General features: G+C 56.6%; 1 protein-coding gene across 2 annotated transcripts in view; it reads left to right on the top strand.

Annotated features, from left to right (window-relative positions):
- The first annotated feature begins 707 nt into the window (after positions 1-707).
- FGR (FGR proto-oncogene, Src family tyrosine kinase) overlaps positions 708-5,988 on the top strand; it is a 24,246-nt gene continuing 18,965 nt past the window's right edge. Inside the window, exon 1 of one of the 2 annotated variants that reach the window (XM_011955554.1) lies at positions 708-865. The gene's annotated coding sequence lies outside the window, so the exon portion shown is untranslated. Of the gene's footprint in view, positions 866-1,554; positions 1,758-5,988 lie in introns of those variants that run through there. The other variant, XM_011955557.1, reaches the window with a different exon arrangement.

The raw sequence follows: 5,988 nt of genomic DNA on the forward strand, positions 1-5,988 counted from the left end.
ACCTCAGCCTCCACAGTAGCTGGGACCACAGGTGTACAACACCACACCCAGCTAATTTAAAAAACAAAAGATGGTGTCTCCCTATGTTGCCTAGGCTGGTCTGAAATTCCTGGACTCAAGCAATCCTGCCACCCAGCCTCCCAAAGTGCTGAGGTTACAGGCTGAGCCACTGCCCCCTGCCCAGTTACTCAGTTTTTCTAAAACTTGGGTATGTGGGGGAGGCTGACACCCTTCCCACTCCTCTGAAAGGCAGTTTCCTAAGGGAAGGGTCCTCTGCTGCTCACCGCCCTGTGTCCCCAGTGCCCAGCCCCTGAGGAAGGGAAGGCATGCTGACAGGGTCCAGGTGATCCATGTCCAGTGGCTCTGGTGACAGCAGTCTGAAGTCAACTGGCTGTGAGAACTCGAGTAAGGCCAGTCCCGATCTGGTCCTCAGTGATGGAGAAAAGCCCCTCTTAACCTCCAATTCAATGATCCTAAAAGAACAGGTGCTTCAGGGGTGCGAAAACTGCACTTTTGGAGGGGGCCTTTGGGAAGGCCATGCTGGGGACTCAGGTCTGGAGGTGACAGAGCCGACCTCCTGTAACCCGGGGAAGGAGAAAGGTGGGGGCGGGTGGGCCTGGGATCTGAGGGCGCCTCCTCGCTGCGGGCAGCTGGCTTGGGGCTGGGGCGTGACTGTCTCCCCGCCACCACCACCGCCCGCCCGCCGCGACTGCAATAAGAGAAGTCCAAGGCGGCTTCCTCCTCCCTGCCCAGGAGGGGCGGCGGTCAGAGGCGGGCAGCACCCCAGTTCTCCCCGCACGCGGGCACTCGCGGCTGCTGGAGCCCCGGCTGGCTCGCTCCGGGGCCAGGCAGAATTTGGCTCCAGGTAAGAGACCGCGTCGGGTGGGGGCTGGGCAGGTCAGGCAGTGGCCTCCCCCTCGGGGCTCTGGGGAGAGGACTGGGGGTGGAGGGGAAGAGAAGCCTGAACATGGGGGTGGGGGGACACCTGAGCAAGGTGACAGCCAAAGGGACCCCAGCCCGAAAAGGCCTAAGGAGTAAAACCGGCGACCTGGAGAGCAAGGCTGATAAACCTGGGGGAGAGGGCGGAGGGGAGCACGGGGGAAGCCGACCAAAGGGACCCCAAAAAGGTCTAGTGGGTAAAATGGAGGGGACTTATGAGAGTTTAGGAAGGGGGCTAAGACAGGCGGGGGAGGACTAAGGGGAACCCCAGGAGGGTCTGAGGGAGAAACTGGAGGGATCGTGAGAGTGGGACTTCGGGGAGAAGCCGGCGGGTCTGATGGGTCCAGGAGAAGGGAAATGGGTGGGGGTGCTGGAGGGAACAGGTGAGGGAGCTGGCGGGAAGAGGGTCGAGGAGAACGATCTCTGGAGGATGGAGAACCTGAGGTGCAATTGCGGGTCCAGGAAGTTCCCCTTTTCCGAGCCGGCCGAAGTCGGGGTGAAGCCCACAGCCCGCAGGGTAACGTAGGCGGCCGCGACCCTCCCGGCCCGCCCTTGCGGTGGGTTCCGGGCTGCAGGGGACTCCTTCCCGGCGCGCAAGGCGTGGGTCCCCGCTTCCTGGGGAAGTCCCCGCCCTCAGCAGGGACTGGCCTCTCCGGGCGCCCCCTCCGCGCCCGCGGCGGTCTCGGCCCGCGCTCCCCGCGGGATCCGGGTATTGCTGCCTCCCCGACGGAAATCCTGCCTTTGACCGCGAGTGCCCGCAGGGGCTGCCTCCATGGCAACGCGAGGGCGGGCCGCACTGGGCCGCCGCGGGGCTCCTGGCGGGGGCAGCCCCCTTTGCTCTCCACATTCGTCCCGTTTTTGAATCCTCGGTCTGGTGGGTGGGGGAGGGTGGGCTTCCCGACTTAGGAGGGCGCGATGCCGCTGTGTTCAGAGATCCTGAGTTGGAGTATCTGCTGTTTGAGAGACCTGGGTTATTAGCAAGACTGGGCCCTTAATTGCTGTGTGACTGTAGGCAAGTTACGGGGCTTCTCTGGGCCTCCTTTTCCTCATCTCAACTATGGGGAGAAATGATCCTTGTGTCCACCCTTCCCCCACGAGGATCAGGTGTAGAGAGCAGTTTTTGCTGAGTGTCCTGAAGGGTTAAGGGCTATCCCTGCCTGACTCAGCGAGCCTCCCCTTCACCTTCTCAAAAGCACGCAGAGGAGACCAGCCTGGGCAGCACAGGGAGACCCCCATCCTGTCTCTACAAAAAAATATAGTTAGCCGGAAGGCCAGAAGTGGTGGCACCTGCCTATAGTCCTAGCTACTCCAGAGGCTGAGGCTGGAGGATCGCTGAAACCCACAAGTTCGAGGCTGCAGTGAGAGCTCCTGGGTGAGAGAGTGAGATTTTGTCTGTAAAAAACAACAACAGACCGGGCGCGGTGGCTCAAGCCTGTAATCCCAGCACTTTGGGAGGCCGAGACGGGCAGATCACGAGGTCAGGAGATCGAGACCATCCTGGCTAACACGGTGAAACCCCGTCTCAACTAAAAAATACAAAAAACTAGCCGGGCGAGGTGGCGGGCGCCTGTAGTCCCAGCTACTCGGGAGGCTGAGGCAGGAGAATGGCGTGAACCCGGGAGGCGGAGCTTGCAGTGAGCTAAGATCCAGCCACAGCACTCCAGCCTGGGCAACAGAGCCAGACTCCGTCTCAAAAAAACAAAAAACAAAAAACAAAAAAACAACAACAAAAAGCATGGATGGGGACCAGACAGCCCAGCTCTCACTGACAGGGCCTCCAGGGACCAGCGCTCAGTTGGCATCTAAATAAACAGCCTATGGCTCTGATGAGGGCCCACGCTGGGGAGGTCAGCAGAGTTGAAATCTGTCTCGCGCCCTCTCTGGTGCCGCACCCAGTTGGCCACACCTCGGGTGTGTACTCTCAAGGACCCTGATGTCCTCGGCATCCTTCCTACTGTGGTGGTGATGGGAGAGCAGGACCCTGTTCCCACTTCACAGATGGGAAGATGGAGGTTTGGGAGTTGGCAACCTGCAGGGTCAACAGTAGGGACCAGAAGTCCAGGACATCTCGTCTCTGATGTAGCCTGAGCTGAGGCCTGAATTCTTACCTCATCCAGACCAAGTTTCATGTCCCCACCGGGGAGGAGGGTGTGGGATTCCGGGGCTTCATGACTACTTCCTGTTCCAGTGAGGAGGTGCTCTCATGCCCTCCTCCAGTGAGGGTGTGAGTGTTTGTATGTTTTGGGCTCTGAGTGAATGAGCATGAACCCCTGAGCATACAAGTGGATGTTTGGGTGTTCTCTGCAGCCACCTGGGGCTGATGTGGCAAAGGAAGTGGCCAGACCTCAGGAGGCTGAGTAGGGAACCCCAGAGCTGGAGAAGCAGGGGCAGGGCTTTTCCCACGGGGAGCAGACTGGGCTGACCTAAGGTGGGAAAAGGCAGGATGTCCCCCTCACCGCCCCCCTCCCCTGAGGAACCGGGGAGGGGGCTTCCTGTCTGGCCACACTGAAATCTAGACTCTCATCCCTCAGCTGCCCCTGGACACCCCCATGGATCCCATCTCCTGAAAATCCTGAGTCCCAGGACAGATGGCACCTAAAGAGCTGTGTTTTAGAGGCTAGTGGGTGGTTTTCAGCAACAGGTGGAAAACCACTTTTACCCACAAGAAGTGGAAAAAACTGCTGATGGCTTCGGGACCACATGGAGGGTAAAGGCTACCCCCAAACACCCCCTGCACACACCTGGCCTCACCATGGTGGTGGTGGAGTCACACAGGGTTGGGTGGGCATGTCTTCTTCAGGAGGCAGTTTCGAGGCCTCAAGAAAGGATCGTGTGAGATGAAAGGGGGTTAATGAAGGCCGAGCACAGTGGCTCACGCTTATAATCCCAACACTTTAGGAAGCCGAGGTGGGTGGATCACCTGAGGTCAGAAGTTCAAGAACAGTCTGGCTATCATGATGAAACCCCGTCTCTACTAAAAATACAAAATTTTAGCTGTGCATGGTGGCGCATGCCTGTAATCCCAGCTACTCGGGAGGCTGAGGCAGGAGAATTGCTTGAACCCAGGAGGTGGAGGTTGCAGTGAGCCAAGATCGAACCATTGCACTCCAACCTTGGCGACAGAATGAGACACTGTCTCAAAAAAAAAAAAAGAAGAGAAAGAAAGAAAGAGAGAAAGGAAAGAAAGAGAAAGAAAGAAAGAAAGCGAGAGAGAGGGAGAAAGAAAAAGAAAGAAAGAAAGAAAGAAAAGAAAGAAAGGAAGGAAGGAAGGAAGGAAGGAAGGAAGGAAGGAAGGAAGAGAAAGAAAGAGTTAATGAGCTGTGGGGGCCTCAGCGAGAGAGATGGGGATTCAGCAAAGGCACTGGGGTTCAGCGGGGTGAAGGGTCTCTGTGAGAGGACTGGGGATGAGGGATGGAAGCCCGGTCTGGGAGACAGGGCCTAGTGAGAGATGCGGCACAGTGGGATGGGAGTCACCTGCTCCCTGCCCCTCCAACCCTGGCCTGCCCCCGTCAGCCGGAACTCTTGCAGGATGGTGGTTTCCTGCCCCTGCCCTAAGTCCCAGTTCCCTTTTGGTGAAATTTCCCAGGCAGCTGGGCCAGCTCAACCCTCTCACCTCACCCTGGGAACTTCTGTTTCTTCTCAGCCCTGCCCAGTCCTGTACCCTCTGGTCCCATACCATCACTGCCATGGAGGACCTTCCTCAAGGGAAAGAAGGGAAGTGAAAGTTCACTGGGCACTTACTGTATGTCTGATGCTTCCAGGGGTGAGGCCCCATTTGATGCTGAGAAGCAACCCCAGGAGGTGGACATTTGTATTCTCATTTTACAGGCAAAGATGCTGCCGCTCAGGGAGATAAACTGACTTGCCCAATGCCTTAAGTCCGTTGTCAGGCAGGCTAGAATGTGAGCCTAAATCTGCCTCTAGATCCCACAGATACTTGGTGAGGGTTGCGGGGGCAGGACATCCTGTGTCTACATCAAAGAACTGGCATAGCTTTGGGAAGTATGGGCCTCAAAAAAGAATGGGTGAACCTGGGGTTCCTATGTCCAGCAGTAGGGATGGGTGGGAGGCAGAGTCCCTCCCTGCTGGGTGACCAGCTGCCATGTGACAGGGGTGGTGTGTTCGACCGGAAGTATGACATTCACTAGTTAGGAACAGGATGATCCCCTGCTCAGCCTTTGGAGAACACAGCCATGGGGGAGGGAATGGAACTCTGGACTTGAATTAATAGTCCTGACTTTGAATCCCCTGTCTGACTGTGTGATCTTGGGAAAGTAACTTCTCCCTATGCAAAAGAAAGGGGGTGAAGTTGTAAACGGTCCCTGGTGGCCATTCTGGTTTTGGTTATTGATCACACTTGGCCACTGCACATCGGGCAAGAGCCACATGTCATGAAGCCCTCACAACAACTGCTCAGAAGGTGCAGATGCAACAACTAAGGCTCAGAGGCTTATGTCAAAGATCCAAGATCATAGAGCTACTGAAGAATGGAGCTGGGGAGGGCCACAGGGCAGATGTTGAAGTGGGGAGCACTATGGTCCAGGGTTGGACCTCAGTTTGATACTCATAACCTGAGTTTGACCCTGATGGGGATCTTGGAGCCAACTCCTGTAAACCAGATGCTCAAGAGACATATTTATAAACAGAACTAAGTGCCCAGAATGATGCTGTGACTACTTTCTGAGCTGCCCCCTTTCTGGCGTTAGCAGGCAGCCAAGTTCAGTGCTGAGAAAAGAGAGACCTGGCTTCTTCAGATTCAGTGACTTCCTGAGAAAATCTGGGCAGATATGGCTCTCTCTCTCTCCCGCACCCCTCCCTCCCTCCACCTGTGCCCTGCCTGCTGGATCAAGGATTCAGAGCATGAGGCACAGGGCTCAGAACACTAGGTGCTCCTTAAAAGACACACGTTATTGCAGGGGTGTCCAATCTTTTGGCTTCCCTGGGCCACACTGGAAGAAGAAAAATTGCCTTGAACCACGCATAAAATACACTAACACGCCGGGCGCGGTGGCTCACGCTTGTAATCCCAGCACTTTGGGAGGCCGAGAC

This window comes from Colobus angolensis, unplaced genomic scaffold, assembly GCF_000951035.1.
Source record: "Colobus angolensis palliatus isolate OR3802 unplaced genomic scaffold, Cang.pa_1.0 Scaffold4, whole genome shotgun sequence".
Lineage (NCBI taxonomy): Eukaryota > Metazoa > Chordata > Mammalia > Primates > Cercopithecidae > Colobus > Colobus angolensis.